Source organism: Elgaria multicarinata, chromosome 11 (genome assembly GCF_023053635.1).
Source record: "Elgaria multicarinata webbii isolate HBS135686 ecotype San Diego chromosome 11, rElgMul1.1.pri, whole genome shotgun sequence".
In the NCBI taxonomy this organism is placed as follows: Eukaryota; Metazoa; Chordata; class Lepidosauria; order Squamata; family Anguidae; genus Elgaria; species Elgaria multicarinata.
The window spans coordinates 15997887-16009999 of record NC_086181.1 but is presented as its reverse complement, the minus strand read 5'-3'; the positions used below and the strand labels follow the sequence as shown (position 1 = coordinate 16009999).

Here is a 12113-nt window from a genome sequence, read left to right as displayed (position 1 = left end):
GGTCCCCCTCCAGCTCACCCCAATGAGCAGAGTCTCTTGACTCTCCATGTGACATTTTCGGGGGGCTGTGGGCCTGCTGTGGTGAGGACAAAGTGGTGAAGTTCACTTCCAACCCACATAAATCTTGATCCGACCCATGGGGTTCTATGGTGCTGGTGATCCCGATGTCATCGTCTTCCATTTGTCGCCCTCCCGGGTTTTCCCACTGCTTCTTTCATCTTTGTCCATACCAGAAAAAGAAAGAAAGCTATAGTTAAGCAGGTCAAGACAGAAGAGCCGTACAGTGCCGTTTGATTGGCAGCACTAGGAACCCTCCCACTGGAAGCACCCCAGGGGAGCCATTTTAATATTTGCATTCAGCTCTACACGGGTGCTAAATGCAAGCAAGATGTCTTCTTCCCTTTTCCTGTCATGCTTAACTTGTACTTTATTCCCCACCATCCCAACTGAAAGTTTTGCATCCCTCCAATGCCCGTAATTCATTAATAACCCAGTCCACAGATTGTTCACATGCAGCAGTAGCAGACTGCATGGAAACTGGGCACAAGATGTTCCACAGGGGTGGGCCACCAGGTGCAAGGTGAAGATGTGCCATGCCCCCAAAGTTCAGCCATGCCCTAGACATGGACTTAGAAGCTGAAGGACTAAAGGTACTAGCAGAGGAAACCCTAGGCCTGAGCCCCACTGCGGAGCATGAGACTCAAGCCCAAGATTCCAGAGACCGCCGAGCACCAGGCCCTCATGCCTAGCTCCAGCCCTGGGCCAGCACCCCCTTCTCGAAGAAACCCACATTTCATGGCACCAGTGCTGGCAATGCACCTGGCCTGAGCTCTTGGAGAAACAGAGAGGTGCTAAGGCCCAAGCCAGAGGCCTGTTCCTTTCAGGCTTCCATTTTGTGGGAAGGGAGGAGTCTGGGTGGGGCCCTCTGAGCATAAAAGGCTTCTCTCCGGGCTCAGTCTTTGTCAGAGCAAGTTCCTCCCTAGGAGCTCTCCTTGGTCCTGCAATGTCTGGCCTGACTTGGTATGAGCCCTGTTGGCTATTGCTTGGACCAGGGCCAGATCTACACTACTGCTTTAAAGCGCTTTATAACAGTTTTGAAAACGGTACATGGAGTGTGCCCTGGGCCCCAACCGTTGTCAAAACTATTATAAAGCGCTTTAAAGCAGTAGTGTAGATCCTGCCCAGAACACAACAAGGCAGTTGGCTGAAATTCAGAAGATTTGAGAAACAGAGAGAAAAGCATGAGGGTGTCCCTGGCCTACTGAAAGGCAAAGCCAGGGGTGGGCTTTCAAAGCAGCGGAGGGAGAGTTCTGGATGCTTCTGACTGAAGCCCAGAATGGATTCACAGATGAACCAAACTCAGAGCCAACAGCCTCCATTGGCCCTGCCCCCACTAACCCATTGGATGGTGGATTAGACAGCTCCCATGGATGATTGGAACATGGACAGAACTGGCTGTGAGTGGAGACCACCCCGTCTCCTGCTGCACCAGGGAGCTCAAGGTTAGAGCACAGATCTCTGGGATGAGGCCACCTAGCAACTTTAGTGCCTCCACCGTCTTCATTCCGTCTGTTCTAATATGCCCCTTGAAGATCGTTAAGAGTTTCCATTGGGGGTTGGAGGCCAAAGCAATAGGGGTTTATGTGCAAGGCAGTCACATCAATTATCTTCATCGCTTCACATTAGACGTTTCATTATGTCCGATTTCCCCCTCCCTTCTGCTTAGAGACCCAGTGATCGTCGGAGCCTCCCGTTGGAGAAATGATTTCTCCAAAGTGATGGCTTTAATGGAAGTGACCCATTTGCGTCATCAATCAAGTTAACATCCGTGCATAAAAATATCTGGATGGGGTTTGCCACTTTCTCCGGTGTTATGATCTCCTTCTCAGATGTATTTTAAGCAAATGTTCCAACCATTTTTATTGTAATAAAAGTGGGGTGGGGTGGGGGTGGGGAGGGAACACATCCACTACACTGCTATTTTCCATATTTTTCTTGGGTCTCATTCCTACAAATGGCTTTTTCGAGTGGACGCCCTTCCAGGTTTTGCCCTCTGCAGCTCCATTATGGAGAATGGTGGGTGGGTGGATGTGGGGAGAAGCAAGTCAGTCTATTATGCACACAATGCTGCGCCCATGGATACAGGGTGACCAATGTACAAGCTGCCACTCGGGGAAGTCATTGAGACGGCGTCCACGTACGGTGCCAGGTTACAGGATGCTGCCCCCGCACAGCAGCGCTTTGCAGACCCACGGGCAGAACTCTGGATTGTATTTCCCGGAGTGGGGCAAATGTAGTAAGAAAAGACAAGAATAAAGGGAGCATTGAGGACAGGCTTGGTGCCAACAGCAGGTGGCATCCATGGGCAGTTACCAGAGCCTCACAGTCCCAGTGCAGCCCAGTACAGGTGCTCTGCTCAGCACCAGGTGACACACGGCCATTTCAATGTCCTACAATCACAGAATCATAGAACTTTAGAGCTGGGAGATCAGCCAGCCCAGCCCCCTGCTCACTGCAAGAATCTCAGTGCAGCAGCTATGATTCCTCTCCCCCCTACACCCCTACTTGTTTTATTCTCACAACAACCCTGTGAGGTAGGACAGAATGACTGAGCTTCATGACCGAGTAGGGTTTTGATCCCAGTTCTCCACAGTCCTACTCTGACCCTCTAACCCAGTGGAAGGCAACCCAGTGCCCTTCAGACGTTTGGAGCTACAACACCCGATCTGTGGTGGCTGGAGCTGATGGGAGTTGTAGTCCAAAACATCTGGAGGGTGCTGGGTTGCCTACACCTGATCTGACCACTACAACATGCCGGCGATCAGATCAGATTATTGTGGGCAAATGCCAAAATCTGTTTCGTCTTTACCCCAAAGGCTCAAGGGAAACTCTTTCCTCTCTGTGCCATGGCCAAGGTGGCAGCTGTTGGGAGATGCAGGCTTTGCCACATGCTCCTTAATGAAATGAACACTTCCTGAGTTCACAACGCTAAATAAGGAACCAGTCCTTGAAATAAGGAACAGCCTGTGGTCGGGTCAATGCGAAATCACCAAAAGGTAGGGATGATGTAGAAATTTGCAACGGAACCAAATGAGTTCGGATTTTTATGAATCTGACCCATGGATTCCGCATTGAATTGGGTTTTCCTCTGTTGAGCAGATTCCACTAAACATTTTTCTAACCTGCAGAAATTTTGTGCAAATGTTGTTGTTGAAAAATACGCCTCACACTAAAAAAAGGGGTGGGGGCTAAAAATGCACATTTCCCCCATAGGCTAAAGTTGGAAAATGCACATTTGGGAGTTATTTGTGCAGTTTTGCAAGTGTGCATATTTGGAAACTAAAAAGATATCCAATTCCATCAGTGGGTGGGTGATGGAATGAAAGGCACCAGACTATCCATGGAATACAGATGGAACGGATTTTACATTCCCTACTAACAGGAGAGGTGCTGGGGCTCAGAGTCTGCTTACAGGTCATATCTGTGCCTGATCCTAAAAATGGTTGCGTCGGTGAGGCACTCTTTGCATCCTCCAAGGCACCCTTTCCTTTGCATGCTTCGCTGCAAAGGATTCACATTGCAAAGCGATTCCGAGGCTAAACTCTGGGGACTTTTTCTGCCGATTGAATAAAGATCCCTCTCACATTGTCAGGCTTTCCCTCCCCAGACTATCAGAGACACAAACGGGTTATTTTGTCTCCCGGCTCACCGATATCTAGAGGCCTCCAAAAATTCCCCGTACCTTTCCCGCCAGGAGGACAGAGTCACTTGATATGAGCGTGCATTTTGAAATCTGATCGCAGTAGAATAAGCCAGGAAAGAAGTGGAGGCCCTTTTGGGCTTGCAGACAAAAACCATTACAAGGGTCCAACAGCTGGGAGGTGAAGTCAGACGAAAATGAGCCCTGAAATAAACCCCACTTCCTGGTGTAGGAGGACAAGTAAACTTTGGAGCAGCTTACTGAAGAAAAGAGATGGGGGACAGGGGTGGGTGGAGAGCAGAGATGCCTCCACCAGCCAATTTGCACATGACTTGCACCTGAAAGGCTGCAAAGGGAAGCTTAGGCAGTCTGCACCTGATCCTATTCCCTACTTCTGCGCTTTTAGGGCCACAGGAAATGCTCTTGAACTCAAACACGATTAGCTTATTTTCTTCAGTGTAAGTGTGCGTGGCCCTGATTCAGATCCAGACTGTGGCATTCCAGAAAGATGGGGTTTTAAGTAGGGGTGTGCACGGACCCCCCCGCTCCGCTTCACTTGCAGATCCGCCATTTTTCGGAGCGGGTCGCTCCGCCCCGCCCCCGCTCCGCCCACTTCCGCTCCGCTCCGCTCGGAGCTCCGGATCCGGATCCGGAGCTCCGTTTTTGCCCCCCCCATAGGCTTGCATTGAAAGCTAAAAAAGTAAACAACTTTTTTTCCGTTGAAGTTAGAAACCTCACGTTTGGCACCATGACACCTCATGGGCGTATACACACACACGCCAAGTTTCAAGGCAATCCCATCATCCCCTGATTTTTGGCGAATTTTTGAAAATCGGGCACCCCATTCACACCCCTTGGGATAGCTCCGTCAATTTGCATGTTACAAACCTCAAACTCGGCACCAGGGCAGCTTATCCATGTGTCCACATGCACGCCAAGTTGCAAGCAAATCCCATCATCCCCTGATTTTTGGCGCGGCTCTACCCTCTAACGCACCTCCCATAACCCTAATTCACACCCCTTTAGATAGCTCCGTCAATTTGCACGTTAGAAACCTCAAACTCAGCACCATGATAGCTTATCCACGTGTCCACATGCACGCCAAGTTTCAAGGCAATCCCATCATCCCCTGATTTTTGGGGAATTTATGAAAATCGGGCACCCCATTCACACCCCTTGGGATAGCTCCGTCAATTTGCATGTTAGAAACCTCAAACTCGGCACCAGGAGAGCTTATCCATGTGTCCACATGCACGCCAAGTTGCAAGCAAATCCCATCATCCCCTGATTTTTGGCATGGCTTAACTCACCCCAAATTGTCCCATTCTACAACTACGTCAATTTGCACGTTAGAAACCTCAAACTCAGCACCATGATAGCTTATCCACGTGTCCACATGCACGCCAAGTTTCAAGGCAATCCCATCATCCCCTGATTTTTGGGGAATTTATGAAAATCGGGCACCCCATTCACACCCCTTGGGATAGCTCCGTCAATTTGCATGTTAGAAACCTCAAACTCGGCACCAGGAGAGCTTATCCATGTGTCCACATGCACGCCAAGTTGCAAGCAAATCCCATCATCCCCTGATTTTTGGCGCGGCTTAAACTTTTTAACTCACCCCAAATCAAGTCCCATTCTACAACTACGTCAATTTGCACGTTAGAAACCTATCCTTTGGTCCCATGACAGCTTACCCATGTGTCCCCATGGACACCAAGTTTCAAGGCAATCCCATCATCCCCTGATGTTAGGGGAACTTTTGAAATTTGAACACTCCAGTATGTCAGGGATTTAAAGTTGCAATTGCAGACAGCTCAATGGGGCCAGTTCCAAGGCAATCCCAACATGCCACGAGATAACCCTAAATCTTCTGGCACATTTGAAAAAGGGATTATTGAATTTGATAAAGTCTAAGTGAGCGCAGGAAGGACTTCTCCCCTTAGTCAAAGCAAGACACATACACCATCGCTGCAAGGCGGGAAGGGGAGAATTATTATTATTATTATTTATTTATATAGCACCATCAATGGAAAGCAGGCAGGCAGCATGCATTGTAGTGCCGCAAGGATGGCTTGAGCACTAACGCATAGCAAACCAACCCATAAGTGGGCGCAAAGTGAGGCAAAGATGGCTGGTTGTTTCTTTCTAAGCCAGCAGTTACGCCTTGAGGGGCACAGAGGAGGACGATTGGGAGCAAACCAGGCACCAGGCGGGCAGAGAGGCAGGCAGAGTAGGCGAGGAGTCAGTCCTGGCAGATGCCCCACCACAGCAGCACCCCGGGGGAGGCGGGCAGGCAGGCAGGCAGGCTGCGGGCATTTCTGGGGGCACAAGGAAGTGATGGCTGGTTTCTAAGCCAGCATTGCAGTTAGTCACGCATTGCAAACGCAAACCATCCCAGCGAGTCGGTCACCGAGGAGGACAGGCTAGCAGAGGGGCAGGCAGAGTGACATGTCATAGATCTAGTATTGGGGAGGAGTCAGTCCCGGCAGATGCCCCAACACAGTAGCACCCTGGGTGGGCATTGGAAAACGCCATCTTGTGGGTCAATACTTCCCCCACCCCATGTCCTGCAGGGTTGCCTGCCTAACCCTTGTGGGGATGGGAGATGGAGAGCTTAGAGTGGCAGTGCCAGCAGCAGCCTTCGGCTTTCCCCTGGAACCAGTCGCCTTGCCCGCCTCTTTCCCCAGCAAGATCGCCTGGTGCTGCCTATGAAGATGCATCTTCATGCTGCTGGTTCCATAATGCCCTGTCGATGAACCCCTGCTTAGGCTGAGTTTGCAGTGGCGACAGACAGCAAAGCGGGGATCCGCTCCCAACTCAAAGTGGTCCCACACGATGCTTGTCTTTCGTTTCTGTGGTGACACCACCAATTGCCCGCCTGAGCTCTCTGGTGTTGCCACAGAAACAGGGGTGTGGGATGAGACTGGGGAGAGAGCCTCGGCCTGCTGCTGCTCCTCCTCAGCCCCCACATCCTGGAGGCCCACCGCCTCCTCCTCCTCCCCCCCCTCCACTGTGCTGAGGACCTCGTCTAGGTCCATCAGCGGGCTCGTGGGCTGAAAGGAGAATGAAGGAGTTGGGGATACTCCTCCTCCTCTAATGGCACTGCTGCCACGTGCCTCTTGCAAACGGGCACTTTTCCCATTCCCACCCTCAAAAAGAGAACGCCGGGCACAAGTTGCAGAAGAGAGTGGCTCTGCCTGCTGCTTGTCCTGCTTCTGTTTTGGAGCAGTCAGCCAAGGAGTTGCCCGTTTGAGTTTCACAGGAGGAGAGGAAGCCCTGCTGGCAGACTGAGCCTTGCTGCTTTCAGCACGCCTGCTTTCTCTTTTCATGATGACTAACAAAATATTAATACTACTAATACTATGTATAAGGTACTACTAAGAATATGTATAAGAAGAATATAATATGTTTAAATGTAGGGAAATGGGACAAGAACAATAAAATATACTACTACTAATATGTATGAGAATATACTACTAAGAATATCTACAAGAATATAATAATATGTTTTAGAATATTACTAATAAATGTAGGGAAATGGGACAAGAAATGGGACAACCACTACTATAAGAAGAACAAAATATGAATACTACTACTAATATGTATGAGAATGTATACTAATAGACTACTAAGACTATGTCAAAGAATATAATAATAATATGTTTAAGAATAGGGAAATGGTGTGCGTATGCTTTCCCCAAAATGCTCAATCTGTGGCTGCCTGTTGAACTTGACAAAAGCAGCCCACTCCGTCGAAGTTACACAGAGAAGAAAAAGAGAATCCAATTTTTTTGGTATATTTGGTATATAGAAGATAGAAGGAAACACAATCAGGATTTAAGAGAGGGGAGGGGGAAAAAGAACCAACCACTACTATAAGAAGAACAAAATATGAATACTAATATAATATGTATGAGAATATATACTAATGGACTATGTGAAAGAATATAATAAAATATGTTTAAGAATATAAATGTAGGGAAATGGGACAAAAAGTGTGTGTATGCTTTCAAAAGAAAGCTTTCACAAAAGCAGAACAGTCAGGCTTTAATACAGGGAAGGGGGGGGCAACCAACCCAACCACACACTCCAAAATTCAAAAATAAAGTTTATATTAAATCAAAGTAAGGGGAAAACACAGGGCAAACTAAGCTACAAGTCAGAAAGAAGCAAACAAACACACACACGCGCCAAACTAAACCTATATTAAATTAATCTATCTCCAAAGCAGGAGCACTAGCTAAGTAAGTGTTCCCTCCACGAACGCCAACCCACAAAGAGACACAAAACAGAAAGTTCTCAGGGTGGGTCTGCCTTAGTCCCCCCTCCAACGCTGGGATTGGAGGAGGATGCTTTCTGAGGAGATGAATTCTCATCAGGATTGGGAGTTGAATGTGCCTGTCATCGCTTCCAAAAAAATAATAATAATAAAAAAAAAAAACCCAAACCCCGATTTTTAAAAAAATATTGCACGTGAACCACAGCACGCAGAAAGTTGAGAGTGGTCTCAAAATGACCCCCATCCACGACTCTCTGTGCACAAGAATTTTCAGAACGATAGCTTAACCCCCCCCCCCAGTTATCCCCGATTCTTTCCCTCAATGCAATCCTATGGGCGAAAAGCCGAAACGCCGTTTGAGCCCTGCGGTTGACCCGATTTTTTAAAAAATATTGCACGTGAACCACAGCACGCAGAAAGTTGAGAGTGGTCTCAAAATGACCCCCATCCACGACTCTCTGTGCACAAGAATTTTCAGAACGATAGCTTAAACCCCCCCCCAGTTATCCCCGATTCTTTCCCTCAATGCAATCCTATGGGCGAAAAGCCGAAACGCAGTTTGAGCCCCGGTTGACCCGATTTTTAAAAAAATATTGCACGTGAACCACAGCACGCAGAGAGGTGAGAGTGGTCTCAAAATGACCCCCATCCACGACTCTCTGTGCACAAGAATTTCCAGAACGATAGCTTCAAAAACAACGTAGTTATGCGCGATTATTTGCCGCAATGCAATCCTATGGCGAAATGTTTTCAAGATGGCGACCGGAGCGCTCCGACTGAACTCGGAGCTCCGAAAAATGGTCGCTTCTCTTCGCCTTGCTTCTAGGGGGTCCGCGGTCCGCTCCTACTCCGCCTCTGGGTAAGGCGGAGCAGGCCAATCCGCTACTGCTTCTACGCTCCTAATCGGAGCGGAGCACATCCCTAGTTTTAAGCTTCCCCTTATTTTTGACCTGAAATTCTTGCAGTGAGTGTTCTAAAAAGAAAAAGAGAGAGTCTCCATTGAGGAGACTGCCTCTGAGCATGGGCAGACTGTGGGCTCATCTACACCAACCAGGATAGTCCACTATGAAAGTGGTATATAAAAGGCAGGAACCACACTACTGCTTTATAGCAATATTGAAGTGCACTGACAACTGTTGGGGACCATTGACACATACCATATACCCCTTTCATACATACCACTTTCAGAGTGTTATATCCTGCTTGGTGTAGTTGTGTCAAGGGCCCCAACAGTCGTCAGTGCAGTTCAGTGCCACTATAAAGCAGTAGCGTAGATCCTGCAATGCACTTCAATACCGCTATAAAGCAGTGATGTGGCTCCTGCCTTTTATATACCGCTTTCGTAGTGGACAATGCTGCTTGGTGTAGATGAGCCCTGTATTTCCTCTCTGATCCCTAAATAACCACAGGCCATCACTGGGCTTTCTAGATAAGAGATTATAGGAGTGTCTGAATATAACCTGTAGGGTTATAACTTGTAGGAGTGCCTGAATTCCCCCCCCCCCATTGAGACATTAAAAACGTTCTCTCTTCCTTTTTTCCTTTGCACTCTGTTCTCCAGCTAAACGCTCTCAACCTAAACTGCATTTCCATGTTTCCTGTGTTTGTGACGAGAGAGAGAGAGAGAGAGAGAGAGAGAGAGAGAGAGAGAGAGAGAGAGATGAGTGTGTGGAACGTATTACAAATCCAAGTTGATTTCATTAGTGCCGGAAATAGTGATTCTGTGCGATGGCGAGACACGTTGTCATTACATTAGCAGCATTTAGAAATATGATGTCAGAAAACTGAAAAGAGCCAAAGGGGAGGGAGGGGTGGAGAGAAAGGGGAGACGATCCGATGCTGTTCGCACAACTTCGGGATGGGTTTGGAAAGAACAGCCAGCACTGTGTTGTTTTCAAAGAGGTCCTGCATTTTGGATGTTGAAAACGCTGAGGGGAAGAAGCAGAAACCTAGAGAAATAAAAAGCGAAGGAGCTGGCAGAGGGCGGCAGGGTGAGAAGAGGGGAAGAGAAGGGTTGCGTTATGCTCAGATGCTTTGGGTTTCCCTGAAATGAAGCAGAAGTGACTCGGGGAAGGGCGAATCCATCAAATTTGCTTTTGTTCAAGTTCTCAGACTTGACTTAAGTTGGTTCTGTCCTGTTTCCGCATCCATTTGCACATTTTGTTTTTGTTTTTAAAGTCCATGCAAAAATGTGTACCTACCTCACACTTGTACACGTTTCTCCAATATATACATTTTTGTACACACTTTTTCAAATGTACGTATTTCCGCCCCCTTGTATAAAGTGATTTTTGTGTGCGCTTTTCCTAATATGTGCATTTTCCCTAAGACACGCTTAATTTTAATTTTTTTTTAACAAACTTGGTCACAACGGTTAGAAATGTGTGGATTTCGGAGGGTGAATGCTTGGGAAGTGCTAATTAGGTAGATGATGATGATGATGATGATGATGACGACGACGACGAAGAAGAAGAAGAAGAAGAAGAAGAAGAAGAAGAAGAAGAAGAAGAAGAAGAAGAAGAAGAAGAAGAAGAAGAATTATATTTCTATACTGCCCGAAGCTGTCTGGGTGGTTTAGAAAAGATTAAAATGTTAAAACATTAAAAATTGATATACTTAATTTAAAAACATTAAAAAATGTAAAACAGACAACATACATCTAAAAACAACTTTGAGCTCTCAGCTAAAAGAATAGAACTGGGATCGATTAAAAAGTCAACATATGCTGCTAAATGCCAGGGAGAAAAGTCTTGTCCTGGCACCCTGGCACTGAAAAGATAACAATGTTGGTACCAGGCGAGCAGGAATTGAGAGAGTGAGTTGAAGGTTGAAAGGATTTGGGAGCAAGGCCGGCCCTACCATTAGGCAAGATGAGGTGGTTGCAGTAGAGGCTGGTGGCTCCAATTTTGGTGGGGTGATAAATCCATTCTGGATTTCAGTCAGAACTCTAGAAGAGTTATCCAAGCTACCTATTTTGGGGTAGAAACTTGGATAGCTCCTTTAGAATTCTGGCTGAAACTCAAAATGGATTCACAATCCACACACCCTGAAATCAGAGCCACCAGCCTCCATTGCTGGTTGCCTCAGGCCATTAAATTATTGTTGTTGTTGTTGTTGTTGTTGTTTACATTTATATACTGCCCCATAGCCAAAGCTCTCTGGGCAGTTTACAAAAGTTGTGAAAGAGCAGCAAAATTTTAGTTATTGAATTTATGATTGTTGTATTTTTACCACCAGGGAAGGGGAGAGGCACTTGTGGGATTGTGGCCCTCAGCTACAAAAACAACTTCAACTATGGACCTTGAGGGGGTGGCCGCATTTGCTCCTCTGCTTCAGGAAGCAAAATGCCTTGGGCCTGCCAGGAACATGGGATGCCTCTCTCTGGAAAGATGTGATCTGAGGCCATTGTTCTGCTGTCAGATGGGAGTGTAATGCTGTTTGCCTCCACACAAGCATCTCTGGGAAGGGCATTCTATAACCTGGGGGCTACCACTGAAAAGTCCCCTCCCTAGATGATGATGATGATGATGATGATGATAATAATAATATTTATTTCTTACCCACCTCTCCATTTGATCAAGGCAAGGAATTACAGTAAATATAAAATAACATAAAACTGAATTAAGAACATAATATACATTGTTAAAATATCCTAAAAACATTCTAAAAACATCCTAATACCACAAATTATGCAGTCGAGTTTCCTGCAATTAGGGAAATCGCAGGGGTCAGCACACCCAGAGTGCAATGGATGAGCCTCACCTTGGGAAAACCACCTTCGTGATCACGGTGTCTCCCCTGCCAGGTAAGTATCCTGCCTTCCACCACTAAAACACTGGCCAGTGAAAATGTAACTCCAGGACCAGAAATAATTTCAGCACTTTTTGCCCTGAGTTCCACATAGTGAGGGACCTGCTCTTATTGTCTTAATGCTTGACCTGCCAATGTAATCTGTACACATCCCGTTAATTCTTTCCTTCTGTTTTCCCCTCATAAACCAGAAGTTTGACTGACAATCTAGCTAGAGGGTGGGGCAATAGAGCCATCATAACCAGTAGCAGCAGGGACAATTCGCTGACTCAGCCACAGACGAGTGGTAGGACTTTGGGGCAGCTGTCTGGGCCCCCACTT

At 47.1% G+C, this 12113-nt stretch overlaps 1 non-coding gene across 1 annotated transcript; it reads right to left on the bottom strand.

Annotated features, from left to right (window-relative positions):
* Positions 1-11634: 11634 nt before the first annotated feature.
* On the bottom strand, positions 11635-11795 carry LOC134407070 (U1 spliceosomal RNA). The gene has a single exon (XR_010026003.1). It is a non-coding gene; the product is annotated as a U1 spliceosomal RNA (small nuclear RNA).
* Positions 11796-12113: the final 318 nt, after the last annotated feature.